Genomic DNA, 27,989 nt, shown 5'->3' with positions numbered 1-27,989 from the left:
GGGATCAAGCCCTGCATCAGGCTCCCTGCTCATAGGAGAGCCTGCTTCTCCCTCTCCCTCTGCCTTTCCCCTTCCTTGTGCTCTCTCTCTGTGTTTCTCAAATAAAATCTTTAAAAATAAAAAAAATTTAAAAATAAATAAAAGTATAACTCAGGGACACTGGATGGCCCCGTCAGAAGAGAATACAACTCTTGATCTCAGGGTCATGAGTTTGAGCCCCACGTTGGGTGTAGAGATTACTTAAATAAATAAAAAAATAAACTTAAAAAAATAAAAACATAGGGGCACCTGGGTGGCTCAGTCGTTAAGCGTCTGCCTTCGGCTCAGGTCATGATCCCAGGACTCTGGGATCAAGCCCCGCATCAGGCTCCCTGCTCAGCGGGAAGCCTGCTTCTCCCTCTCCCACTCCAGTTGCTTGTGTTCCCTCTCTCGCTGTGTCTCCGTCTGTCAAATAAATAAATAAATAAAAATCTTTAAATAAATAAATAAATAAAATAAAAATATAAGTCAGATTTATGTTTTTCAATAGCTTCCCATCACTGGAAATAAATTCCAAACTTCGTATCTTTAGGTACAATGCCCTGCTGGCCTATCTCCAGCCCGCCCCCCCAGTATCATCTCCCCTTTCTCCTTCCTTGGCTCTCCGTGGTCCAGCCAAAGTGGCCATATTTCTGTTCACTGAGGCAACAGCCAAGGCCTTTTTCTGCCCAGCGACTTTTTACTCACCATTCTCCAAGCCAAGAAGACTCCTTTCAGACACGTCACGCAGATGTATCCTCTAGTTTTCAGCCTAGCTCCTCAAACAGGTTACCCTAACCTCTGAACCTGGCTTCTCTCTTAGAGTGTGCTATTGGTTGAATTGTGTCCCTCCAAAAAGATAAGTTGAAGTCCTACCTCCCAATAAGTCAGAATATGACCTTATTTGGAAATAGGCTCTTCTTGGCAAAATTCACTTTCTTCCCATGGCTCATATACCGCCTGGCACCCTGGGATCTTTGATGTGTTTCATCTTAGCCTTCATCAGTCTCTCATTTAGCCAGCTTCAGTGGGATGAGACACTAGCCTGACACAGGGCAAAATGACAATAATCTATTAGAACGAACTGAAGAATATGAAATATATTATGGAGAGCTCAAGTTACATATGAAGAAAATGAGAAGGAGGAGGAGGAGGAAGGGATAGCATTAATACCTGAAGCACAAGGTAACAACTTAATTCTAAGTTTGTCCCAGTTTTCTCAGCCAAAGAGTACAATGTTCATTTCAGACCTGAGAAAGAGGACCAGACATATTTGCCTGAGACTTGAAATTTAAGAGAAAGTTGTGATTATTAGAAGCCAAAATGGACTCAAAAAAAAAAAAAGGGGGGGATGCCGAATTAACCTCAATTTCTTTCTTCATATAGAATGGCTATACAAAGGGAAAATTTTTCACTTGCAGCAGCACTTAGGAAATATCAGAGCAAATGCTGAGGTTTTATTTTACCGCAACTGGTTGTTACCAGCTTCAGGGCATGAAGGACATGAACTCTGAGAAGCCCGGCTTGCCGGAGCCTTACTGTCCATAACTGAAGCATCTTTCCTGATCAATGACAATGGACTACGGCGAACATCAGCCATCACTGAGCACTGGCCTCATTCTGTCCCTATCTAGAGGGAGTGTTTTCAATATTAAAGAGCATAACCAGGAAACCCCATTTCTCACTGTTCAGAAACCATGACTATTCCCTTCAGTGAACTACTCAGTGAATTTCTTTACTGATATGAGTTCCCTTGCTTGCAAGAAAATTAATTCAGCTTTGGAAAAGAAAAGAAAAAAATTCTTTGGCACTATAAAAGACACGAAATGGGTGTAGTGTATCTAGATTTCAGCAAGATACTGAAAAATATTCTAAAGAGATCCATAAAGGGGATTAGATAAAGAACTTGCTTTCCAGAAGAACGGAGTATTCTTGTATATACAATCTCCTAGAAGCAGCTGATATGCCTTTTCTAAAATGGAAATAGGTATCCCTGGTTGACCCAGGTGGCTTGTCCTTGCCTGTTAAACAGATACTTCATTAATCAAGGTTCTCATCTACCCAGCAGCAAAATTATTTCAGCACAGGAACAGCGTGAAGATATTGCAGGTTCAGCTCCAGACCACTACAATAATGCAAATATTGCAATAAAGCAAGTCAAATTATTTTTTGATTTCCCAGTGCAAATATAACTTAAGTTTACGCTATACTGCACTCTATTAAGTTTGCAAGAGCATTATCTCTAAAAAACAAAAGATAAAACCTTAATTTAAAAACCCTTTATTGTTAAAAAATGCTAACAATCATCTGAGTTGTCAGCAAGTCATGATCACTGATCACAGATTACCATAACAAATATAATAATAATGAAAAAGTCTGAAATATTGCATGAATTACCAAAATGTGATACAGAGGCACAAAATGAGCAGATGCTGTTGGAAAAATGGTGCTGACAGACTTGCTGCAGGGTGTCACAAACCTCCCATTAAAAAAAAGTTATATCTGCAAAGCACAATAAAGTGAAGCACAATAAAACGAGGTATGTCTGGATTTGCGAAATTCCAATAGCATTAATAAAATCCTAACCCAGGGTAGGGGGGAGAATATTGTCATATGTCCAATCAGCATTTTCCAATTAAAAGATATATTCAATAGGTTTATTTCTGTTACCCAAGGTTGTAAAATTTTTAGTCATTACCAATAACAATTATACTGGCTCTGACTTATACATACATGATTTTATATAGAAACAAAAAAATTCTTATAATAAACTTTGCAGATTTAGAATATTCATGCCAAGTAATTGGGCAGAATTTCAAGAATTTCCTGTTCATCTAGGCCTTTTTTTTTTCCTCTTGATAAATAAGTAGTATACTTGGCATTCTTTTTTATTATTATTATTGGACTATCTCTAAGTAATATTCAGGTTTCTACTATTCATATTAATGGTTATTGTTTAATTGTCCTCATGTTTTTAAGCATTTCTCTTCATTTGTTTCTTAATTTAAAAAAAAACTACTACCCTCATAAATTCCTACTATTTAAAGTCATGGTTAAAGAAATATTTTAGTTAACTTCAGACGAAAACCTCCAATAATTTTTCAAAAATAATGAGACTCTAGAAAGGTTAGATTTTTTTTTCAAGTGCTTTACACTTTAACAACTAAGCTCATAATAATTATGTTTTTGTGGTGTTTATATTGAAATTCTCCTGTTAAATCATTTATATGTATAGTCGTACATGGCACAGCAATTTACAGACTTGTGATTGGTGTAACTGGTGTCTTGGGTCTTGAAAAATAATTTTGGAAATTTAGGCAAGTCTCAGCATCTTACTGTTACTTGGAGAACCATCAAAGTAAATATATTTAAAATACAATAAAAGCCTATTAGAAGGTGGTTTTCTTTTCCTCAGTGGAAGTTAAACTACGAGTCACACCTATCTCCTGTGTACAGAATGATATATGTGTATCTGGTTCACTTTAACACCAAAAGTCTATAAACTGTGTGCTATACTCATCTTTAGAAAGGAGCATTCATTACAGTTTGGTTAAGTGTACATATTTTTACATCTCCTCAGTTAATGGGAATTTCAGAATATTGACCTAAAACAGTATATATGAAATGAGTTGCAATTCCATTCTACAAGTCTAGCCCCAAATGTATAGAATGTGAGACAAACTTCCCTCTTATCATTCTCTACTTGGGACTCCAGCAGAGGATCTGTCTCTAGCCACTGGAGGTCATGTGTTGAATCTCTATTAATCAGTTCATGTCAGATGCAATCAGAATTTTGTCCAATTACAAAGACACTCATCCACTAATCTATCAAAAGCAACTGTGTGTAACACTCATGCTTTAGAAGATTAAACCACATGTTATTAATGGAGCAGTTGAAGGAAGGACACTTTAGTAACTTATAAAACAGTGGCATATAAACAGTTACTTATTTCAGTAGTCCTTGGAGCTTATCTCTTTTGCTTCACTAAGTCAACAAGTATTTACTGAGCTCCTACCATGTGTCAGGCACTGGGTTAGTGCTTGGGGATATAAAATTAAATAAAGCAAGCATAGTCTCTCCTGTGTAAGGACATTATTACAAATAAAAACTGTGACCATATAAATACTGTCGATGTAGAGGGAGATACAGATCTAAGTAAGATATAAATTTGTTTGGAAAGAATGTCCCCATCTTTGACTTCCACTATAGTTTTCTTCTTCTATAATTTATTCAACATATAATCATTGAACATTGCCTACAAGGCATCAGGCATGGCGGTTGCTCTTGAGAATGTTGACATGAAAACAGACACAGCCTCTATCCTATATAGAATTTATAAACTAGTAGAGGAGACAGTATTAGACAAATACAGAAATAATAAATAATGGTTATTTGCTAAGAGCTATGGAACAGAAATACAAGTTCTATAAGAGGGCTATCGTACTCTATTCTAGACAACAGTCTTTAGATCTGTACTTGTTTCATCTTTGTATCATCCACAGAGCTTGGAAAAGGACACTGAAAAAACTGACACTTAAACGACTATTTGTTGAGCAATTGAGCCCTGAATTTGAGAACTAGGTCAGAAAATATCACTCTTGAAAAGTGAAAATATTAATCAAAATGACTAGATGTGGTTATTATTGCTATTCAAGGGTATTTCCAGTTCTCCTTTTCCAAGCACATGGTAGAATTGTACTTTCCTATCATTTTGAGGATAAGCATGGCCTTATGACTTGCTTTAACCAAGGAAATGTTATTAGAATTGATGTGTATCACTTTCAAGGAAAAGCCTTTAAGAGGAAGTGTGCAATTAAATGCATTTCCTTCCCTTACCATAACAACAATGTTCCAGATGAGGGATGATCTAGTAGCCTACCTCTCTGGCTGAGCAAAACATGGCGCAGAGCCTCACGAACCAGGCGGATACATATAAGCTAACTGAGAAATAACCTTGGTTGTTTCAGGCCTCAGAGATTTTAAAGATTATTAAGGATTGTAGCATTTAACTTAACCCTAACTGACTGATAACCTAGATGAAGTTAGACATCTATGGAAAGTGTAATGGGGGGAGGTGGGTAGGGAGGAGACACATCTACAAGAATATAAAACAAACTGCTGATAAGATTAGAGAGCTTCCCAAACCTCAGCAAAAGACTTATGGTGCTCCTTGAAAAAGGAAGTATCACTTTCAAATGGATCCTAGAAAATCTAATATGTTTGTCATGAGAAAGTTTATTATGTAATATAGGATTTGTGTGTATGTGACTGGTAAGTATTAAAAGAGAAGACAAAAAGAATGTGTCCCTCAACTGTACTCTGATTTTAACTACCACTTATTATTACAGAATTTTGGTAAGCATGTAAAAGTTTCCCACTCTAGAACATATTAGATGAAGTTATCATCTGCTTGGTAACACTCAATTTCCTTATCCAGATTCTGTATTCACTGAGCAACTTTCTCTGTTTTGGATTCCTGAATAAATCTTATTAGCCCTGCCAAACATACCTGTTCCTAGGAATTAATAATTTGACATATATTTGATAAATCATTCTCCTGTGAATATAACTAGTATATATTTTATAAACTTGACTACTTGGGGATAATTTGATCTTTAAAGTTTCTAAATATGCATTATTGAGAACCAGGCCCTACGCCAGTGTTGATTCTATTAATGTACTGATGCCCCAAAACACTCAGTCTGAAATGGCTGTCAGCCTTACGTGACACAACATTTGGTGCCGGAAGACAACACTGTCATTGTCTTAACTAAAATAGCAGCTATGACTGGAAAGAGTTACACAGGTTGAAGTTATGAGAAATAAGAAGCATTTACAATAATAATCTTGAGCTTAAAGGTAGACATGATGCAGAAGTTAAACTACTAAATGTTAAGTTGTTGAAAAGACTGCTGAATTTTTAAAAAACAATCTTTCCAAACTAGACTATGTTGTAACATTTAAGGTATTTATTTTTTGGCATTTGTAAGATATTACCATTTTTTGACATTTGTAAAATATTACCGTTATGAATATTTTAAGAATTGTTAGTTATGTATTTTATGAGAAAGGCATTATTTCTCTACCTTATATGATTTATAAGTTTAACCTAATACTTAAGTATAATTATTCTCAAAATCCAATTTTCTTCCAGTTAAGTATATATATAGATACATATATATATATATGTTTTAAGATTTTATTTATTTGAGAGAGAGAGAGAGGGAGAGAGAGCATGAGCCACAGCAGGAGGAGAGGGAGAAGGAAAAGCAGACTCCCCGCTGAGCAGGGAGCCCAATGTGGGGCTCGATCCTGGGACTCCAAGATCATGACCTGAGCCCAAGGCAGCCACTTAACTGACAGAGCCACACAGGCACCCCCAGTTAAATATATTTTTAATTTTATACATAGGAATGTAAGAGTGGGGCAAGAATTCATGTAACAGAAATTTGATATGCAATGAACTTGACTACAGAAATATCTATTCTCTTAAGCAATGGGTTTCAATAATTTTCTTCAAGTAATGCCATATGTACTTACTATAGGACAAAATGCAATGGAGGAAAATCATAGTCAATGATTTAGAAAATCTTAACTGGAAACAAAGAAATGTATTGAACTTAACATGAAACAAAATGCAGCAGTACAATAAAAATAATTTAAAAAAATTTAACACAAATCATTGTTAAAAACATTAAATAACAAAAGCACTAAACTTACTAAAGATGAGAGGGTTAAGTGGCAGTTAACTGATCATTATTTTAAAACTATTCCAAGAAGATCCTACAGTCTATGGCTTATTTTCCTTTGTGCATAATATTATGTGGGAAACAATTTTTCAATTCATGCAATAATATTTATACTGCACTTTTCCATATAAATGTGTTCATAAATATTAATCAATTCCCACAACAACACTGTGAGAAAGCTAAGAATTATCCAGAGTTGACAGACTGAGAGCTTAAAGTGATGTTTGGCTATGATGCCAAGGACTGCTGAGGGAATTAATAAGAGAGCTGACAACAGAGTCAAAAGTCCTGGCTCTGGCTGCTGCCAGGGTGAAGGAAACTGTCACAGAGCTTTCTTGTCCTGTCCTAACTCCTGGGCTCCACAGTGACACCGCGAGTCACAAGCACCTTCTCCTACATTACCCCTGCAAGGTCAGCGAAGCTATCACAGATTCTTCTAGCCTAGCTCTTAGTGTTTCAGAGGTAGGTGTCTCACTTCTCCTTAGAGAACATTAAGAACATTTTCAGCTCTCTGTCTCTGTCAAATAAAAAAAAAAAAAAACCATTTTCAAATCCGTAATTCGGAGACCTGCTTCAAGAAGTCTTCCGTAAGCCCGAATGACAGAATCTACTTAGAGCCAGGAAGGAATATCACTCACTGCATTCTGCAAAGTTAAAACCAGGAAACTGGGACTGACTTATCTGAATAAGTCATCTTTGTCTGCATGCTTTTAATGTTAGGAAGCTTGTAGTATGTATGCAGCATGCTGGTGACTAACCATCCCAGTGACCCAGGACCTGAAGGTCTCTTGGTACAGAGGACTCTCTGTGTTAAAACTAAGGAAGTACCAGGGAAACCCAAATGTTGGTTATTTTATCTCTAGGTAATGAAATATGCTGATGCTTCTTTATTTTATGTGACTGGTGAAATGAACATAACCAGTTGTCTTATTTCTGCAGATAATTAGATATACATTGGGTAAAATTAAACTTGAGCAAAAATTTTAAAAGTTTTTTTAAAATATACCTCTTAGTGAGTTATGGCCAAATTTTCAAAGAGAGTAAAATTTCATATAGAGTAGTCAAATTGCCATGGGGTAGGACCATCGGTGTACAGAAAAATCCATACTGAAAACTTGTCTTAAGATTCTTTCCTTGCAGGGGCTCCTGGGTGGCTCAGTCGTTAAGCATCTGTCTTCAGCTCAGGTCATGATCCCAGGGTCCTGGGATCGAGCCCCACATTGGGCTCCCTGTTCCATGGGAAGCCTGCTTCTCCCTCTACCAGTCCCTCTGCTTGTGTTCCCTCTCTCGCTATCTCTCTGTCAAACAAATAAATAAAATCTTTAAAAAAAAAATTCTTTCCTTGCATAGGAATCAGCCTGAGATCTCTCAGAATTAGAGAGATCTAGTTCCCCTTGTCCCACCTCAAGGCCTCTTCTCATCTGTGGCTCTAAGCTACCCTATTTTAGAGCCCTAAAGAGTCCTAGAGAGTCAGGGACATGAGAAACTTCTTAAGGTTCTCCAGGATACACAAGAATCTGAATGGCTGCCCTGTTTTATCTGCCATGGCTCCTCCACCCTGTTGAGCCAAGCTAGATGAGATCCTCTCTTTGAGATTACAATCTGGCTGGTTACAACCTGGGAAGCCAGAGACATTCCCTGCTCTGGGGCCTCCCCATTAACCCCACTTTTGTGAGTGCTCAGCCAGGAGGACAGAAGTAGAGATCAGGCTCATTGCAATCACCCAAGGTCTCAGTTCTCACCTGGGCCCCTCTGATTCTCTTCTTCCCATCTGCTTGTTAAACTCTTCTCTCCTATGGGGAGAGAAACCAGCTGTTAGGTCTTCATCTATTCACTTCTCCGCTGTGGATGGAATACACTGCTAGGTCCGCCAGGTTTTAGCTCTTCTACAGCTACTTACTATCTGTGTGACTATGAGCAAGTTTGTTTATTTGTTTTAAACTTGTTTTTTCAAACTTGTTTTTCTTTTTAACCTTTGTTTCCTCATCTGTAAAAATGGGGATTATTATAGTATTTACAGCATGTGGGTTGTTGTGAAGATTAAATAAGTTAATAAATGTGAAATGCTTATAAAAACTTTGACACAAAGTAAGCCTTCAACAAGTTAATAATATTTTCAATTTTGTTGTGATTATTTAAATCCAAGCTTTGGATTATAAAAACAGTAATAATAACTTTTTTTTTTCCTCTTTCCTGCCTTTCTTTTACTACTCTTGTTTCTGGTAAAGACTCAAAAGTCTACTTTGAAACTCAGGTGAGAAATTAACTCTTCATTTAGGGATCTTTTGTTTCCTTCTCTCCCTGGGGACCTAGATCTCAGTCTTTTGCTCTGCTTCTAACTATGAAAGGAGTATCCCTCAGCATCAAATTAAGGAGTAAAGAGAAGAAAAACTACTAGGTGATATTATTGTCCTTTGCCAGCTATGTGACCTTGGCAAGTGGCTTAAATTCTGAGCCTCCGGTTTCCTCATCTATGAAATAGGGAGAATAATAATTTAGTGATTGAGTAAATCAATCAACAAAAATTTACCGAGTACTATATTCCGGAAACCTTGCCTGGTCCTGGAGATAAAAACTTGAACCAGGCACAGTCCCTGACCTCACTGAGTTTATAGCCTAGCGCGAAAGAGACTAAACCAATAATTACAGACAAATCTAGTAAGTTCCATTGTGATGAAAGTTATAAAAGGGACCTCAACCTCATCAGGTTGTCTTCCTGAAGCAGGGACATGTAAGCTGAGATTAGAAATGGGGAGGGAGATGAGCTGCGGTAGAGGGCAGAAGAACAACAATGTGAACTTAACCAGCTGTTTTATTTCTGTAGGTGATCACATACACATGGGGCAAAGATCCATTTCAGTAAAAAATGCTAAATTTGTGGGGTGCCTGGGTGGCTCAGTCGTTAAGCGTCTGCCTTCGGCTCAGGTCATGATCCCAGGGTCCTGGGATCAAGGCCCACATCAGGCTCCCTGCTCGGCCGGGAAGCCTGCTTCTCCCTCTCCCACTCCCTCTGCTTGTGTTCCTGCTCTCGCTATCTCTCTCTCTCTGTCAAATAAATAAATAAAATCTTTAAAAAAAAAAATGTTAAATTTGTCATAATAAAATAATGGCATGTGCAAAGTTGTGACATAGTAAGGAACCTCAGACTGTCCAGATGCTTAAAGAGGGCCACTGTGGCTGGAATGAACAGAGCGAGGAGAGTGGGAAGAGGTGAGAATGAAAAGAGGGGCCAGATGTGCAGGACCCTGTAGACTCTAGAATGTGAAAGGGTAATGAGATAATGAAGATAAAATTTTGGCACACAACTCTTCACTTAACATTGATTCCTTCCTGCAAACGTAGAGTTTCTTACCTTCATTATGGTTTTTCTTAGTGCTCTTTGTTTTTTAGTGTTTTAAGTTAAGCTGAGTCACTTCACTCATACATTCCCATCTCCTAAGTATGTTTCTATTACAAGTACTCTCATCAAAAGTTTAACATCACTGTCAAATAATGCAAGATTTTTTTGAAATTATTCATTTTTTCCTTACAGTATGTTATGAAGATATGCAGATTTATGTGTCCTACTTATATATGCAAATTTATAAATATTAAACAGCAAAGGTCAAAATTACTTACCTTTAAATTATTCTGAAGTAGCCTGTTCTATTCCAAAGCATTCTGTATCACCTTTCATTCCACACTTCACATATTTTACTTTCAACTGTGGTGTCTTTTTCTAGATTTAAAAAATGATTCCACTATTAGATTTTTAGGCTATTTTTTTTAAAGATTTTATTTATTTATTTGACAGAGAGAGAGAACACAAGCGGCGTGGGGGGGGGGTGGAGTAGAGGGAGAGGGAGAAGCAGGCTCCCTGCTGAGCAGGCAGCTGAGCAGGGAGCTGAGCAGGGAGCCTGACAGGGCACTAGGGATCATGACCTGAGCTGAAGGCCGATGCTTAACCAACTGAGCCACCCAGGCGCACTGGGACTTTCTTTTTTTTTAACAAATGAGAATGTGTGATTGTTTTTTATCTATTTCAGTCTTTGTACAACTACAACGATAAAGAAGCCAAAGGTATGAGATAGTCCAGAATAACCATGCTGAATTGTCCCTGATTGGCCTAAAGCCTTCATTGCATTTATTTTGAGGATGGAAACTAGTAAGCGAACTTAACTGCTCAAAGGTCACACATTTCAGATGAACTTTCATGTGTGTTTTTCTCAGACCTAAGTGGTACAGTGATCTGGCTGCACTGAATGGCCTTGCAGACCCAGTCCCTAATTACATATATATCGTTATATGAGTGCTCTGTGCACTGATTCTCTAAGTTAAAACAATAACAATAGCAACAACAATGATAAAATGTCTTTCACTCGGCTGCCAATTTGAATCTGAACTTGTCAGAGAAAGGTGTTGATTAGAGTAAAAAAAGTAGGAAGACAATATTATAAATTATTTTGATTATATGCATCTACATTCTCTTGAAAAATTCATCTCCCAATCAGTAAACATATTTTCAGCTACCCAAGAATAATTCTACATTATTCATATATCAGATTGACTCTGCAAAAAAAATATAAGGAAAGAAACCTAAAAAGTTTTCATGCTTATCACATTAGATTAATGAAGTAATTCATACAAAAAGAGGCATATTACACATTCTATTTTATGTGTTTTTACCTGTGATGTAGGTGCTGTTTTTTACCTTTATTACAAAATAGAAAGCTGAGGCTCAGAGAAGTTAAGTAACTTACAGTATGGGTCAAGCCCAAAATTTTTGCCAAGGCATCTGACGCTGAACTCCTGGTTCCTTTCCAGGCAGTGGAAGGATCATTTCCCACAAGACTCACTGACAGTAAAAATGCAGCCCTAAAACTCCAGTACTCCCCGCCAACCTTGGAGCCCAGGGCTGCCTGGCCTTTCCTTTCATAAAGATTCCTGTTGACTTCAACCCGATCCGCAGGCAAAGTGGTCTTTAAATCCCAGGGCTTCCTCGCCACCCCATGCAAATTTGTAATTTGGTCTTTGTGGGTAGGATCACAGTGCAGATTCAATTTGATCTTTCTCTAAATTAGGGCCTCTCTTTCCTCCGACTGAAACTGTAATTACCCCCTGACTTCTTTCCTGATTATTGTATTCATTTACACATTCCCTTACTCATTGAACAAACATTTCCTGACTACTTCCGACATGCCAGGGACTATGCGGGGCCCCAGAGAAAGCCTGTGCTTCTTTCACAGAAGATGGGGAATCACCTTTGCGTGGCCACAGATCTCCAGACCAACACTGCCCACGACCAGATGCCTTCATTTGTTTCGCCCATCAGATCAACTCATACTCTTAAAGCAGTTACACAAAGCTGGACGCAGGTGTGCCTTACAAGATAGTGGCTATCAGACAACGAAAACTGCAGGAAAGTGGCTTTCTGACCCAGGAGGAAAGTGTCACATCTTCTGGATCCCCTCAATCTTTCAGCCGTTATGAACATGGCATTCCAGGATTTGTTGGACAGAGAGGTATTTAACTTGTTAGGTAACGTCGTTTATTCCCAAGGTCAAAGACAATAGAACACTCCCATAAGGACAGTCTTGTTCTATTTCTAAAGCCCCTTAACCAATTAAAAAAAAAAATGAATCTAACCAGCCTGGAGTCCAGTTATTAGATACAAGAAGATCCTAAAGAGTTTAGGATAGGTTCCTAATAAAAAAAGTTGGTTGTGGGAAGGGGGGGAGTTATCGTGCCAGGCTTTCTGTTAGGATTTTAATACTCATAACACCCCATAAATGAAGTGAATACCTTATTTGTTAAACTTGCAAAATTGTGAAATACAGAAAACACAGAAAAAAGTACATAAAACTTAAATTTACAGCTTAACGAACTGTTACAAAATGTACACTCAGGTAACACCTACTCAAATAAAGAACTAGAATATTACGGGCACACTGATGGAAACTCTGCGGGACCCTTCCACATCATAGTCCCAGGCATCGCCCACAGCCAAACACTTCCCTGACTTCTAGAGAATTCAACTTCCTTCCATTTCCTATGGTTTCACAGTCTAATTTACCATCTCTAAAACTGTCATTTGATTTTTTGCCTATTTGGGGGGGTCATACAGTAACTATTCTATTCTGCCTGGCCTCTTTTGCTTAACATTATGTCATTAAGAGTCATCCATTTTATAACATACATCAGAAATCCATTCACTTTTATTGCTGCATGGTATAAATTTGGTTGAAAACACCACAATTGTGTATTCTTCTGGGATGCAACTTTTGGATTGTTTCCAGTTTGGGGCCATTTTGAACAATACAATGAACTTATATGGATAGGCCCCTGGTATAAGTGTACACATTTTTCTTGCTAGTAGTGACATTCCTGGGTTGTGGGTTATGGGTATCCTCACCTTCACTAGATACTCCCAAACAGGCTGTGCTGATCTGTACTTCTACCACCAGTTCATGAGTCCCCACTGCTCCACATCCTCATCTGACTTGTATTATTAGATTTTTAATTTTTGCCAGTCTGAAGAAATATAGTATCTCACTGAGGTTTTAGTCTTCATTTTCCTGGATAAAAAGCTTTTGTACAGCAAAGGAAGCAGTTGATAAAACTAAAAGACAACTGACAGAATGGGAGAAGATATTTGCAAATGACATTATCAGATAAAGGGCTAGTATCCAAAATCTATAAAGAACTTATTAAACTCAACACCAAAGAACAAATAATCCAATCAAGAAATGGGCGGAAGACATGAACAGACATTTCTCCAAAGAAGATATCCAAATGGCCAAGAGACACATAAAAAAATGGTCAACATCACTCGGCATCAAGGAAATACAAATCAAAATTGTAATGAGATACCACCTTACACCAGTCAGAATGGCTGAAATTAACAAGTCAGGAAATGACAGATGTTGGCGAGGATGCGGAGAAAGGGGAACCCTCCTCCACTGTTGGTGGGAATGCAAGCTGGTGCAGCCACTCTGGAAAACAGTATGGAGGTTCCTCAAAAAGTTGAAAATAGAGCTACCCTACAACCCAGCAATTGCACTACTGGGTATTTACCCCAAAAATACAAATGTAGTGTGATCCGAAGGGGCATCTGCACCCCAATGTTTATAGCAGCAATGTCCATAATAGCCAAACTATGGAAAGAGCCCAGATGTTCATCGACAGATGAATGGATAAAGAAGATGTGGTGTATATTATTACGCAGCCATCAAAAAAATGAAATCTTGCCATTTGCAACGACGTGGACAGAGCTAGAGGGTATCATGCTAAGTGAAGTAAGTCAATCAGAGAAAGGCAATTATCATATGATCTCAATGATATGTGTAATTTAAGAAACAAAACAGAGGATCATCGGGGAAGAGAGGACAAAATAAAACAAGACAAAACCAGAGAGGGACACTGAGGCTAATACAGGTATGTGAGCCCTCTGTGGCCGTGATTGTTTGTGTGCTGTGGCGCACGCAGGGTAAGGTCGGGAACGCCCAGGTCTGAGAGGGGGAAAAGTCTCCCTCGCCTTGTTGTGTGCCTATGCCTCAGGCATCCGGTCAGCTGAGAAATGGCTCATGATGTTTTGAGCACATTGTTCCTTGTAACGCCCACCAGAGAGAATGGCTCCGTGTGCGGGAGTGTAATGATCAGATAACATCCTGCTTCAAATGTATATGCGGGGTGTTGTCTGATCCCAGCATTCCTGCATAGGATTTGATTCCATCTTTATGTAGTTTCGGGGAATGGGTCACGAAGTATCCTTGCACAATGGTTAATCAGAAAATGAGATTTACGGTGCAACTGGAGTTGATTTGTTTTTGTCCTCCCTTGCGTAAAGAAGTATCGGGATATCTTCATGCTTACATTGTTAATCAGTAACAATAGATTTTGATTGTAAAGAGTATATAAGATGTCAAGAAATAAACGGCAGTATGCAGTTGCAAGTGCTGCCTTTGCTCTGCATCCCCTGTGTCCTGGTGATTTCGCGACCCTTACCCAGGGACCCCAACGCACTAGACGTTGACAGGACACAAACTATAAGAGACTGCTAATCATAGGAAACAAACCGAGGGTTGCTGGAGGGGAAGGGGGTGGAGGGATAGGGTAACTGGGGGATGGACATTAAGGAGGGCATGTGATGTAAATAAACACTGGGTATTATATAAAACTGATGAATCAGACCTGTACCTCTGAAACCAATAATACATTATAAGTTAATTAATTGAATTAAAATAATTTAAATAAATAAATAAATAAAGATTTTTTATTTATTCATTTGAGAGAGAGAGACAGAAAGAGCACAAGCAGGGGGAGAGGCAGAGGAAGGAGAAGCAGATGCCCCGCTGAGCTGGGAGACCGACGTGAGGCTCCATTCTAGGACCAGGAGATCATGACCTGAGCTGAAGGCAGACGCTTAACCAACTGAGCCACCCAGGTGCCCCTCATTTTTCTGGTTTCTAATGATACTGAACATCTTTATTTATATTCCATTTGTATGCCCTCTTTTCTGAAGTGTCTACTCGAGTATTTTGCCTAATGAAGAAGAAATAAGCATTACTATAAGCCAAGTAAAAAAATGACCAGTAACACTTATGGGTAAAATAAAATGAGGACTGAAGATTGACCATTGGGTTTAGCAAATGGTATCACTGGCGAACTTAGAGTTGGTGAAATGTTGGAGGAAAAAGTTTGTGTGCTTAAGAGAGCATGAGAGGAGGGATCACAGGCAGTGAGAAAACTATTTCAATCAGTTTTCATTAAAGGGCGCAGAGAAATGGAATAATTTAAGATGAGAAAAATAACAGCATGCTTGTATGATGGTGAAAGGATTTAGTAGAAAGGAAAAATGTTACAGGAAAGGGGAGAAAGCACTGTTTTTGAGAGGATGAGCTATGGTGCTCCAGTAGAGGGTTGGCCTTACATGTATGTGTAGATAGTTTATAGCAGTGCTTCTCAAACTTCACATGTGGGGGTTTTGTTAAAATACAGATTACTGAGCCTTACCACCAGATTTCTGATTCAGTCATTCTCCAGTGGGATCCAAGAATTTCTGTTTCTATCAAGTTCCCATCAGCTGCTGCTGATCTGGGGACCACAACATAAGAACGACTGCTCTCCAGTAACAGGAGGCAAGGTAGAGTACCTAAGCATATGTGCTAGTTAGTACTGGGTATTTTCCAGAAAAATAGAACCTTGGTCAACACTTGAAAGTGAAGATGAGGGGACATGGTAGCAATGTGATATGAGGAAAACCATAAAGTAATCATTTAGGACAGCAGTAGAGTGAATGCATCAGGGTAGTAAAGTATTATTGCATAATAGCATTAAGTACTCATTGAAATAGATGTGCAATGGTTGTGTATATTTTCTTCAGCCAGGATCAGCTGCTCAGGTGTAAATACAAAGAACAAAAAGAGTTGAATTCAACCTGTGTGTCTGTTACCTACTGCTGCATAACAAGCAACCTCAAAACTCAGTTGCTTAAAACAATATTTATTAATGTTCAGGAATCTAGTCAGCTAGGTAGTCTTGTTGGTATGAACCGGGCTTGGTTGATTGTGGCTGGGCTCACACATGATCTAAGGTTGGCTCATAAGTCACTGGGGACTGACTGATTTTGGATGGCCTTGCTCACATGTCTGGTATTCTCCTGACTATAGGCTGGGATGACTAGAGTGGACTGAGAGAATGATTCATCATCCCTTAGGGTAACCCAACCTTATTCACATAGCAGTAGCAGGAATGCCACAGTGAGTGTGGAATCCCTCAACACTCCTTGTGACTCAAGCTCAGAACTGAAAAAATGTCCTCTGCTGCATGCTGTTCACCAAAGCAACTCACAAAGCTAGACCAAATTCAAGGAGAAATAGATTCTATTCCTTACGTGAGGGGTTGCAGGGTCATACTGCAAAGGGCATAGATAGATACAGGGAAGGAAGAATTATGTTGTTTTTTAATACCTACCACTACCAGAATGTGATTTCACTAGTTTGAAGAGGTGAAAAAGGAATACAGGAATTAAGGATGTATCAATTAAATGATTATAATGATTCTCTAAGGATGTATCAATTAAGTGATTATAATGATTCTCCATGAATACTCAGCTGGGAAAAAAAATGAGAACATAATAGCAGTGAAAGACAGTGAAAAGGAGGTGGCAATCATTGGGTTGTAGATACCAGCGCACTCAAAGGGTTGGAATTGGAAAGGACATGAGCTGGAAGAACAGAAGAGGGTAGTAATAGTATGACTGATAAGATCATCACAGAGGGGAAGTTAAAGGAATTGAGAGGCTAGAGTATTATAATCATTAAAAAATAAGAAGTGGAGATGGAAAAATTACAATGAGCTAGGAGCTAAAATCAAGGCATGGGAAATGTGAAGGGGAGCTGCGGTAGGTTGATAAGTATGTAAGTATGTAAATACAAATATATATGTGTTTAAATATATATATATATCTCTTTTAGAGAGACAGCAAGTACGTGTGCACAAGAAGGGGGCAGGGGCAGAGAGGGGGAGAGAGAATCTTAAGCAGGCTCCATGCTCAGCATGGAGCTCCACGCGGGCCTCAATCTCACGACTCTGAGATCATGACCTGAGCTGAAATCAAGAGTCAGACACCTTGCCAACTGAGCCAGCCATGTGCCCTTGAAAATATTTTTTGAAATTATGTATATACATTTTGTATATTGGGATAGGTCTGTAAAAACATATGTTCAACTTACAGTAGTTACTTCTGGGAAAAGAAATGATAATGTATTGAATAATGGTGAAAGGAAATTTTCGCTTTCATTCTATTTGCTTCTTTTTTTGTTGTTTCACCAAACACATGTATTATGCAGAAATAACTTTAGTCTAAAGAAAAAATTCAAATGGAAAATTGAAATAGAGCTTTAAAAAAAGCAGAAGGGGCTGGCTTCCTGTTACAAAAATCAGGATTTGAATTTCATCTCTAAAATGAGTATATTCTTACCTCCTTCTGTGTTTTGATGATTGAGTGAGGTAATTATTTAATGCCCTTAACACAGTATCTGGCACATGGAAGAAGCTCAGTGTTTGCCACTTTTCCGCTCACTGACGAGTCCCCCCACGCACGTGCAAATGCGCTGTGTGCACGTGTGCAGGTATGCACACGAGAGAGAGAGAGATGGAGAAGGACACGTGTGGACCCAGAGATTCTGTGGCACGTGTGTACTCTCCTTGGAGTACTTTCATTTGGGGAGTGAAAAAGGAGAAAGATAAAAGGAGAAAACGGACACGTTCTTTATATTGCTTACCTGGCTAATTTCCAGACGAGACTAATAATAAATTATGCATATATTGACAACTTCACTCTCAGGAGCATTTATTCAAACATTCTCATTAAGAACTCTTCGCACATCCAAATGACATTTTTAAAAGAGAGCTTTAAGAACAAGAATAAATCACAGCGAATACTTTCCAAGGGTCAACTGTCATAATGAAGAGAGTTTAGTAGTCAGGGTTGTCTCAATATAGACAGAATCTATTAATAGAAACTAGGAGAATTCTGTGACCCTCATGATAAAACAACAAAGTGTTTAAAATCAGTATTTTTCTAAATGATGTACTATTAAAAATTAAGCGTTGCTGGGTAAGTTAATTCTTAGGTTCCCAAAATGTTGGCTTAGGCCATTTTTACCCTGTGATTATATAGCCTGCATGTGAGCTTTTGGTGTAGAAAGTGAAGAGTCTACCAAAGGTCAAATAGAAAATTAGTGCCTGATACTTACACTAGTATTTCACAAGACTAAAAATTAATGGTTGTCAGAACACTGCCTGAAAATTGTGGCTCCAAGCAATTAAAATCTTTATTATAAACCTGTGAAATGTAAATCCTGATTTATTGATTACTGAGAACATGGGATTCAGAGTCAAACACAGAGCCTCCTGCATCCCAGTAAGTGCTTCCAGGCACTCATTCAAAATTTCACAATGGATGAAGATATAGAAATTAGGAAATGGAAATTCATTCATTCATTCAATGGATATTATATACCAGGTTGTGCACTAAGAATTGAGATACAAAGATGAACAAAACATAGTTCCCAGTCTGGAATAATTTACAGCTACTAGAAAAGCCTGACACAAAAACAGATACTAATAAAACAATCAAGAAGGTATTTCTAGGTTCCTGCAGCTAAACAAAATAATGTTATTTCCAAGGGTGATGTGGGAGGTAGCTTGCATGGGATTGGAAATCAGCAAATAAAAGAGGGTGTGATGGTCAATTTATTGAGCCAACTTGACTGGGCTAAGGGATGCCCAGAGAGCTGGTAAAACATGAGTCTATGAGGCTGTCTCTGGAAGACATTTGAATCAGTAGACTGAGTAAAGAAATTTACATTCATCCATGAGGTTGGACATCATCCAATCTGATAAGGACCTGAACAGGAAAGAAAAACAAAACAAAACAAAACAACGTGGGGGGGGGGGTGGAGAAAGGACAAATTTGTTCTCTCTGCTTGAGCTGGGAAATCTACCTTCTCCAGCCCCTAGACTTCAGGGTTCCTGGTTCTTGGGCCTTTGGACTTGAACTGAATTATCCCACTGGTTTCCCTACTTTTTTACTTTGCAGACAGCAGATTTCAGCCTCCATAATTGCATGAGCCAATTCCTATAATAAATCTCTCTACACACACACACACACACACACACACACACACACACACACATCCTATTGGTTCTGTGTCCCTGGGGAACATTTTGGGCAGAGTAGGCAGCATGAGGTGAAGAAGCCATACCAGATTGGCTTCTACCTCTATTTTATGTACAGTATTATAATTATTAGATACGTAATCTCCCTCTCTAAACTGAAGGCCCCTCTAGGGAAGGTACCATTGTCTACATTTGTATTCTGGTATCTATCATAGTGCCTGGCACATGGTAGACTCTCAATAAACATTTGCTAAACTAAGAAGCCAAGAGTTTACTACTACTTAAAAAAACCAAAATCCTGATTCAATACAGCATTTCAACCAAAAAAGTGCCCAGAACACACTATTTATGCTAAGATATTGAACAGGTCCACCCTATCAACCTTGGAGGAGGCTCAGAGCTTTAAGAGCCCAGGCTGCCCCACCTATCGGGGCCAGATTCTTCTGTTTGCTTCAACATGCTAAATAAACATTACTATTTTCTATGTGAGCCATGATGTGAACAAGTTAGGAAAACACTGGACTAAAATATTTGTGGGAGTTTCCATAGAGTTTTGCTACTTTGAATTAGGGCAGAGAATACACAGAGTAGATCACAGATGGAACAGAAAGAGAAGAATACAGAATGAACAGTGGATTGGAGACAGACCGACTAGCAGAGTGACACGATTCCCAGATACATTCTTACAGAATGGAATAAATTTCATTGACTATACTGAAGTGAATAGCTTTTAGAATAATAGCCACTGTAGCAGATGGCACTGATGCCCCATAACACAATTCCTTAGCCCACTTCTGATTTTAGCCACATCTCACATGAGAGCTCACACTAATAGTGTCCCACCTCAATAGAACCATGCAAGGTCTTTCTCCTTTGTGCCTGAGGATCTTCTCTGAGGTTAAAGGGGCTCCAACTCACACACAGCCTGAAAGTCAGGTGGCAGGTAACCCTCAAGTATAAGAGAACAGGAGCCAACAGATAAATAGTCAGACTTTCCTTCCAGTGTGCAATTCTGGGAAGGATCCTCTGTGTTTCATGGAACATCTCAGTGGAATTAAAGCACTGTTGCCTACAACATTGACCCTGATGTTACCCTTTCGTATTGTTATTGGCTCTTATTCTACTATTTCACTGCTGATTTCTGGGACTGCCTCTTAATAAACCACCTGCAGGCAAGTTTTTGTCTCAGGCTCTGTGTTTAGGACAACCCATCCATGAGAAAGATGCAGTACTTATACTAACCTTTGAGTAATTATGAATTTTCTGCAAACAGTAATAAGGGACAGACATGAGAACTCAACATTTCAGTGCACACCGGTGTGAAACAAGAACCATAAAATGAACTAGGCCTGGAAGAAGAGAAAGCTTGACCTTTTGTTATCTTACCGTAACAGAAACTTCTGGTAACCTAAGGACAAGGAAGTTGGAAATAATGTCACAAATCACTATATAACATTCCTGTTGCTTATATTCATGTGTATAATTGTGTACCATAGAGTATGTAATATGAGTGAAGTCATTTTCAGCTAAAATGTTTAGTAGCTTCCTAAAGTCTCTAGTTCAAGATTTCCTCTTAGATATTGTCATAGTTCAATTTCTCAAATCTAGATAATATTGCCGATGGGATTCTGGTGCACAGAGCAGACAAAGCCAGGGACATCTGACAAACTCAATAAGAATTTACAAATCAGTGACTGATTGGTTCCTTAATAAGGTTATCTCTCCTTGAGTGCAAACTCATTACCTTGGTTCTTAAACTGTACATGTAATGCTGGACTAAACAGTGCCAGGAGATGTGTACCTTACACAGGTGCGATTTCTTATTATCCAACTCCATTTCTAACTAGTGCTCCTGAGGTATAACTAGCTAATGTGGGCAAAAATCAACAGAGCTTTCCTTCATCTCGTTGAAAATGGTGAAAGCGTTAACAAGCAGCAACCGCAGAATGACCAGACAATTGTTCCTTGTGCTGCCCATCCCTGCTCCTGACATACCCAGCCACGTTTTTGAAGGACCCCCCCCTGTGAGTGGGAACTGTGGGAGGAAGTAGGGAGCAGATGTGGCCCGGGTTGGGACCACCTATCCCGTGGAAACCCACGCTGGCCAACCAGAATATGTTTATGGTTGCTGCTTTCCACAAATCCCAATCAGTTTGAGTGGGTAGGGAGGTGTGAAGAATAAAGGAGGAAGGAGGTTTAAAAGCAACTCTCAACCAAAGATAGGAGAGATAATACATGATTTTCTTTTTGCTTCCTAACAAGTCTTTTGGCCACTACACTGATTTTGTTAGATGGAAAGATCCAACACTACACAAATTTAGAAACCTAAACAATAGACCTTTGTTAACATCTTTAATGTGTTTTTAACAAGTAGATTTAAATAGAAGTCATCTTAAAGAAAATTAATAAAGTAGATCACTATATTAAAGTTTTTGATGGCAAATACCTTATACTGCATCTCAAATTTTTTTTTCAAACAGTATTTATTTCTTCATTTCTTCATGTGTAAAGTAGGTTTCTTTAAATGGCATATACTTAAATCTTGTTTTGGTCAAGTCTGACAATCTCTTTTCATCTCTCTTTAGATCATTTATACTTAGTATAGTTATCAATATGTTTGTATTTAAATCTATCATATTGTTATTTACTTCCTATTGCTCTCACCTATTCAGCATTCCTTTTGTTTTTTTCCTGCCTTCTTTTGTATTAATTGGATGTTTTTCAAAAATCCATTGTAGAGAAATGATGGTTGGAATGTTTACCTAAAAACAGAAGTAGGGCAAACTATGGAAAAGTAAGTTAGTACCACTTCTGAATACACAAAGAGATTTCCCACAGGATCATAATATGTTCTATTGCTTTACATTTTCTTCTGAGAGAGAATGTTTAGAGTCTTACAGTAACTATGCTCTGTTAGGTATAACAATAATCTATTAATCCTTTCACTTTGCCAAGAAAAGAAAAACTGTTACATAGTCAATGTCCAGAAGTTACCCTGTTACCTGAGATTTTTCTGGGACAGAAATCCTAGATGCCTAGAATTGGATTAAATATGTCAACAAATTAATAAATCTTTTTTTTAAAGATTTTATTTATTTATTTTTGTGAGGGAGCACGAGTGGGGTGGAGAGAGGCAGAGGGAGAAGCAGACTCCCCGCTGAACAGGGAGCCCGATGCGAGACTCGATCCAGGACCCTGCGATCATGACCTGAGCCAAAGGCAGATGCTTAACCGACTGAGCCACCCAGGCACCCAATAAATCATTTCTAAGACTACTGATACTCATTTATACATTGCTTTTCAAAAGGGCTGGTGTGGAATATTTTTGTTAAGAGGAGTAAAAAAAAAAAAAAAAAAACCAATAGTGGAGAAGGGTGGATGGGCATGAGATACTCAATTTTTCATGCCTTTTTTTTCAAATATTAAATAAATATCATTACTTTTAAGAACACTTTCAAATATCTAATTTTACAGATAAGAAAACAGAGACAAAGTAATTAAAGAATAAAAAAGTATCAACTTAGAAGAGGTACTTGTTATTCATTTAATGATACTCTTGTACATCATAAGAAATACGTAACCGGAGAAAAATCAAAGACAAAAATACACAGGTGAGATGCATCCAGTCATTTAAGTCATAAAAGTAAACATGCTGCTCAAGAGCCCTGGAGACAAAGAATTTATGGATTCTTACCTGAGCCATGGGGAACTCCACACTGACTGGATCACAGTTTATAAGGCATTCCTAAAATATGTGCATATTTGGATGCCCCTGAGGACTCAAAATTCTAACACACTTAAATATTTGAAAATTTGGAATCAAAACATAAATGGAAAAAGAGGAAAGAAGGGCCATGGATGGATGTAACAACCATTTCATTGTGCTCACATATTTTTTGCTACTATTACCACCGAAATGCTAACCAGCCTCCAAAAATACCTCCTAAGTTTCCCATAATCCCTTAGAAATACCAAATCCTAGGTAAGAAGGCTTGACTTAAATGCATCCATTAGCCTTTGTTTAGATATTTTGCTCATACTAGTATAATATTAAAATATTAACAGATTTCTTTGTTTCAAATTTTCCCCACCATTTAGAAAGTATTAGAAGTTTTCTCTAGGTCCAGTCCTCAGAGGAAGATTTTCTGTAGCAGTTTCTTGGTTTTGTATTCCGGCATGGACTCTAGACTCTAAAGCAGAAAGATCGTCTCAAATGCTGCATTAGTTTTCTAGGGCTGCCATAACAAAATACTGCAGACTGAGTGGCTTAAATAACGGAAATTTATCTTTCACAGTTCTGGAGCTTAGAAGTCCAAGATTAAGATGTCAACAGGTTTGGTTTCTTCCAAGGTCTCTCTCCTTGTCTTGTAGACTACTTCTTGCTGTGTCCTCACATGGTCTTTCTTCCTCTGCGCGTGACACCCCTGGTATCTCTTTGTGCGTCCAAATTTCCTCTTCCGAAAGGACATCAGTCAAATTGGATCAGGTCCACCCTAGATGGATCACTTCTTTAAAGGCCCTATGTCCAAATATAGCCACTACAGGTACTGGGGTTTAGAGCTTAAACACAGTAATTTGAGGAAAGCACAACTCAGCCCATGACAAATGCCAGGGCACATCTGTTTTTCAAGTTCTGGGCTTTCTGCAAGAAAAAAATTAATCATAAAAATTTTTTTTTAAAGTTGGTTTCAGAACGGATATAAAGTATATGTCTCAGGTAGAGTTGCCAAAATTTAGCATATAAAAATAAAGTATATCAATTTATATTTGAATTTCAGAGAAACAACAAATAGTTTCTTCAATATTAGGTCTCATGGGGTATTTGGGACATTCAAATTTAATTAGGTATTCAGTATTTTATCTGACAATGTTAGTCCCAGGGAACAGGATGGGCAGCATTAGAGTGTGTCATTTGTATGGGTCCCTGAGAAAGAGACCCTACACCGTAGCCCATTGTGAGGTTAAATCCCTTGCATGAGAAACAAGAGAAACCTCCACATGAGCTTGGGGATCCCAAAGCAAAGAGAATTGGGTCTTGATTCTCATTTGGAATTCTGAGAAAAGACAGCTTTGCAGAGTGTCCTGTGATAATAGAGAACAATCACTAGAATAGAAACAGTGGGTCACATCTGGATAGAGGGTCTGAGGCAGCCACCCCACCTTTCCACGCCGAAACACAGACCCTCCTTTTCTGTGGCTTCAAAGCCAAAAGTTTTCTGTGAAGCTTTCCTGGGACTCTCCAAGAGAGGAGCAGAGGTTGGCTGAGTGCGGAATGGCAGCCTAACATGGTCTCATGGCTTGGATCAAAACTAAAAATTTTTCTGATGACGCTGTAACTAGAGGTGTTGCAGGGTCATGGTTGCAGCAGTCATGGTTGCTGACAGTGAGGATACCGTGGCCAGAGGTAACCAAATACTGACAGGGATGGGGAAGCAGATGTATGGATGCCATTAGCCAAGGACCAGAAGTCTGTTCCCAGACTCCCTGGCAATATGTTAGCCCTGCTGCAATTTGGAACCCCCACGCCTCCCAGAAAGACAGCGAAGAAAAAGGGAAGACTGACAGTCAAACAAAGAGAAACTCACTTTAACCTGGAACTAGTTGAGTTCACCTTGAGTTTATCCACATTGTATTCCAACTTAACTGCTGGTAAATCAAGATTGCCCATATTATGCTGTTAAAGTAGACTGTTTGCACCTGACCCCAAATCTCAACATGTGTCCTAATTAATTAAATTCCAATCCATTGCTGCATCCTTAGAGATCTTGCTGAATCACAATTCTGCCATTTAGAATTTGAGCTCTCTCTGCAAGAAGGACTCCTTGCATATTTTAAATGTTTAGTTATTTATTGAGATACAACCTTAATGAGAAGTTTCCTACCAAAGGACTTCAACTCACCACATTCCCTCCTTCTGTCAAAAATAAATACACCCAGACAAAAAAATAAAATAAACATATACACACACAAAAACCACAGTAAAATTTCTAAGTAGGCGTCTCTTCTTGTGGCAAGAGCAGAAAGGGAGAATAGAAAATCACTTTTTTTATTAAGAAACTTAAGGATTTTAAAATTACTAAAGAAATCAAATGAAAAATATTCCTAATGCAGAACTACTGCCATCTTAAGGCCACTGCCCAGTATTACAAATCAGCTTTTGGTTCTATTTAGCTAAATGACGAATATTTAAGTGCTACCGAGATTAATTTTTAGGCATTTATATATTTTATTTTTTTTTCAAATTAATAAATAAACATTATCGTTTCCCTTTAAGCAAATTATATGATCCGGGGAAGATGTGGCGATTAGATTGTATAAAAAGTTAACATTACAATGTTTACTTTGGGGTATTTAGAAAAACAGTTTTTTTATGGGTTTTTTTGGGGGGGGAGCAGGAAGAAAAAGAATCTTAAGCAGGCTCCATGCCCAGTGCCAAGCCCAATGTGGGCCTCAATCTCACGATCCTGAGATCATGACCTGAGTTGGACATTTAACCAACTGAGCCACCCAGGCACCCCAGAAAAATACATTTTAAACTAACAAAAGAACAAACAAACAGACCTCTCCCTGCCCCCAAATAACAGTTTGGTAAATAACATTTACAATGTAGATATCAAATTGCAGTATTTTAAATTCACAAAAGATCATTTAGTGAGTTATAGAGTCTAAAACAAGCTAGCTGATCACAAATTATTAAGGTAAATAACAAGTAAAAGGCATACCTAAGGTTAAAGTTGCTAAGTTATAGTATTAACTGTATTAAAATATAGGTCAGTAGTAATGATGAAATTCAATTCTAGAAAATCAGCAAAAACATAACTTATTTCTGAGCATTTCTAAATTATTTCATAACTTTCGAGTTAAAAGGAAAACTCAGTACACGGAATACTAAAAAAATCCTAAAATTTCACAGCACAGTATTAATATTATACTCAAATAAAAATACCAAAATCCTTAAAACCAACAAATAACTTAAGCAAAAAAACTTAAGCAGAAGTTCATGTCATTTAGGGATCTTTCAAACGCAAATACTATTTACTAAATTTGACCCAACAACATTGGTTAGGGTCAAATCTCCTTAATTAATGTCTTAGTTTGCTGAGACTGCCTTAACAGAATACCACAGACTTAGTGGCTTAAACAACAGAAAATTATTTCCTCACAGCTCTAGAAGCTGGAAGTCCAAGATCAAGGTGCCAGTTGGGTAGGTTTCTGGTGAAACACTCCTTTTTTGCTTGCAGACTGAATCTTCTCCTTGTGTTCTCACATGGCCTTTCTTCTATGAAGGCTTCAATCTGGTATCACTACTTCTTTTTATGACACCATCATATTAAATTAGGGCCCTACTCTTGTGACCTCATTTAACCATACTCAAAGTCCCTATTTCCAAAAATAGTCAACAGTGGGGCTTAAGGCTTCAACATACGAATTTGGGAAGTGGGGGGGGAACGACAATTCAGGCCACAACACTGACATATTTAATATTATCACTCAAAGAAACAAATTAATTGGTCTAAGAACATTGAACTCTTTCTTGGTTGATAATAGAACAGCTGTGGTATTTTATCAGTACATGTGATAAAAGTTTAATGTACAGGAAAAAAAGGAAATATTTTTATTTGAAAATAAGCCCTATGAAGCAAAGTAAATGTTTATATTTAAGTTCATGATTAGGTAAGGAGTGGGGGTGGGAGAGGGAACCATCCCACATGTTCTTAAAGGAGTTAGAAGGAGGTGTGAGGTATAGGCCAGGAAAGGTGAATATAGCTCAGGGAGGGGTAAGAACTCTCAGGATGCCTGGAGTGCATTGTTTGCTAAATTCTCCCACAAAATGTAAATGTCTAGACTCTAGCAGAGCTCTTTGGACTTGAGGAATGTAAGAAATGTACAGCTGTCACTCAGCAAGCAGAAATGTCTGTTAATGAGTCTGTCCAAGTCTAAGGGCCAACTCCAGTCCCAGGGATACTTACATCAGGAAAAACAACCCTTTTGTACTCTTCCCTCTGGCAATGAATGCACTTGTACATTTACATTACTACGGGAAGTCCCTAAAGTGGGTACAAGATACCCTTCAAGGAAACTTGTGGCCTTCAACGTGTAGTCTACCTGGCAGTTTGACCTGGGCAGGCCTACTGCAGGGGGCAAAGAGGAACATTAAAGTCAATGTCCCATGGACAACAGAGTCATAAAAGGGAAATAGCTACAAACTGTGAATCAATCCAGGTTCTTCTCTTTTGATTCACAGACATTAAAAACATGGTTGTTGGACTCCTTATCAGTCAGTGAACAGCTCAATCTTCTTGAAGATTCTTTCCTCTTCCTATTCCAGAGAGATTTGTTTGGGGCTTTTTTCTTTTCCTTTTTTTTTTTTTAATTTTATTTTATTATGTTATGTTAATCACCATACATTACATCATTAGTTTTTGATGTAGTGTTCCATGATTCATTGGGGCTTTTAAGAGTTATAATGGAACAAGTATTCAATTTATTCAAATGGGCCCACTAGGTATAATAAATGTCCTACCTAATTGAACTATTTATTGCACTAAATTAATCCC

The 27,989-nt window shown here is 38.2% G+C and overlaps 1 protein-coding gene across 1 annotated transcript in view; it reads right to left on the bottom strand.

Annotated features, from left to right (window-relative positions):
- The window catches only part of FRK (fyn related Src family tyrosine kinase), a 142,617-nt gene that overhangs the window by 113,472 nt on the left and 1,156 nt on the right, over nucleotides 1–27,989 (bottom strand). The window lies entirely within an intron of this gene.

Source organism: Phoca vitulina, unplaced genomic scaffold (assembly GCF_004348235.1).
Source record: "Phoca vitulina isolate PV1807 unplaced genomic scaffold, GSC_HSeal_1.0 scaffold9, whole genome shotgun sequence".
Classification (NCBI taxonomy): Eukaryota; Metazoa; Chordata; class Mammalia; order Carnivora; family Phocidae; genus Phoca; species Phoca vitulina.
This window is presented reverse-complemented; position numbering and strand designations above follow the sequence as displayed.